Source organism: Schistocerca nitens, chromosome 6, assembly GCF_023898315.1.
Source record: "Schistocerca nitens isolate TAMUIC-IGC-003100 chromosome 6, iqSchNite1.1, whole genome shotgun sequence".
Taxonomy (NCBI): domain Eukaryota; kingdom Metazoa; phylum Arthropoda; class Insecta; order Orthoptera; family Acrididae; genus Schistocerca; species Schistocerca nitens.
The window spans coordinates 66346313-66348634 of NC_064619.1; the positions used below are offsets into that span (position 1 = coordinate 66346313).

General features: G+C 37.2%; 1 pseudogene; it reads right to left on the reverse strand.

Annotated features, from left to right (window-relative positions):
- Nucleotides 1-1015: 1015 nt before the first annotated feature.
- Nucleotides 1016-1132, reverse strand: LOC126191709 (5S ribosomal RNA; annotated as a pseudogene).
- Between the last annotated feature and the right edge of the window lie 1190 nt (nucleotides 1133-2322).

The following is a 2322-nucleotide window of genomic DNA, read 5'->3' on the forward strand; positions in this document are numbered from 1 at the left end:
TAGTCTCTTAGACAATGTTACAGTGTCCACCTATATTTTATAACTTTCCATTGTCTGCTCATGTTGTATCTACTTTGTCTGCTACAATTTTCAACACCTTCTCTGCTGTAGCCCCCTGTGGTTCTGAAAAACTCACTCCCTGTGGCACTTACCATGAGATGATTACCCTTTACCAGTTGCACAAAAAACAAATGGTGCAGATACTTATACATGCTACTATCCCAACACTTCTTACAACTTCAAATGCTTACCTTCTGAGCCACATTTCTTGCTCAACACCATTGCCCCTTCCAATACACATGCCTCACAATTCTCAGGTTTGGGCATCATGAAAATTATGTTCACTAAACACAACAAAACAGCAAAACAAAATCAAATCATGAAAATAATACTTTATCTCTGCACTATCATAATAACTATTATTGTATCCTAACTCTGGTGGAGAGCGGTCAAAAAAACAGGCAGTTCCTGTAGTCAGTGATTGGAGTTCATGAAGTAAAGGGTAGCTGAAAGTGAAGTCCAGACAGTAGTGAAAGTCACCAAATCATGCACAAACAGTCTGAGGAAGCAACTTGGATCAAAAAAATGTGAATACAGGCAAGGTCAATCACTCTAATATCAATGGTGTGTATCAAATGCTTCAGAAAATAGTTAGAATTGCCATCAGACAATTCAGACACTTCCACATCACTGGACAGACCAGTGTGACATCTGCAGGATCAAGCTACAGCCAGGGTATCTCTGACCTTCCCCCATATAGTTACTTGGTATGGCAGGGATATCTGAATCACTGTAGGGTACTAAACAGAGCTTTTTTTTTTTTTAGTCATACATAATATGACTAAAACAAACTCCTCCCGAATAGGCCATGAAGGCCCAACAGTACCGACTGGCTGCTGTGTCATCCTCAGCCTACAGGCATCACTGGATGCGGATATGGAGGGGCATGTGGTCAGCACACCGCTCTCCTGGCTGTATGTCAGTTTCTGAGACCAGAGCTGCTACTTCTCAACCAAGCCAACAGCACTTGGCAGACCGCATGATCACCCATCCAAGTGCTGCCCAGCCCAACAGTGCTTAACTTCGGTGATCTGATGGGAACCGGTGTTACCACTGCGGCATGGCCGTTGGCCTTTTTTGTATGACGCTTTCAATATTTTGCCTTTGATTCATTCCTCAACATATTGTAGAAGTTTTTACATGATTGTGAAACACTGCTGTGCAAATTGTGTGATGCACATGCTTTGAATTTTACCAGAAATGTTTGAGTTACATCTTATTGGAATTCCAAGAATTTTAACTCTTAAGGCAGTTCACAACCTACCTTGAAATAACAGGAAAATTTTCATCTAAAATGTTGGGAGAATATATGACAATGGCTCAGCTACATGCCTGAAAACAAATGGAACATTCTATTTACTGTAAGAGCAGCAAAAATAACATTGCATAAAAATTTACTTACTTACAGCCCATAACTAATTGTACAACAGTGTAATCTAAAACAATAATGCAAATTACTGAAGGGAACAATATGAAAAATCTTACATATTTCATGGTGCTTTAGCATAGAAGGTTCAGTTGACAGAACACAGTTGTTGAGGTGGCCCATTTCATTTCTGCTTTTCTCTTTTGGTTTACACTTTCTTTTTAAATTCTATGTTACTGAAAAATTATGAATATCTATTTTTCAAATTTTTTGAGTAATTTTATTTTTTAATTTTTTTCTGGTTTTGCATATATTATATTCTATGACTTCATTTCTCTGAAATGACATTACAAATGAATGCCTTACAGAATTCAGTCTTCATGCACTATGCATTCAAGCTTTGTGTGTCTTCTCTTCAAACTTGTTCTTATTATTCTTACAATACATTATTCCTGCAAGTAATAAACTATTCCAAATTATTTTTCCTTGATGCAGTCAACATTTAATTTACCTGCAAATTAATGAAAGTATAACACATTTCTTTGTAATGGCTCTATTGAAATACTGCAAGTTGATGATTAGTTGCATATTTTCTCAACAAACTCTTATTGTACTCCCACTTGTTTAAAAGTTAGCCTTGTCAAGTTGCACAGCTCCTTGCAACCCCAAAATACTTAATTTCTGTATATTCTTTATCACTGTGAAATATTCATGAGTATTTAGATGGTGTATCTTTACTGTCTAAGGGTACCCCATAGTACATTTACTCAGTCTCCAGGTATGCTTTGGTAGTTGCTATTCCTAAATTTGATTAGGAGCTTCACAATCCAAAGTACTTCCCATCAATATGATCGGTAGGTCATCTGTATGTGGTCAATGGAAGAATTCTCCGTAAA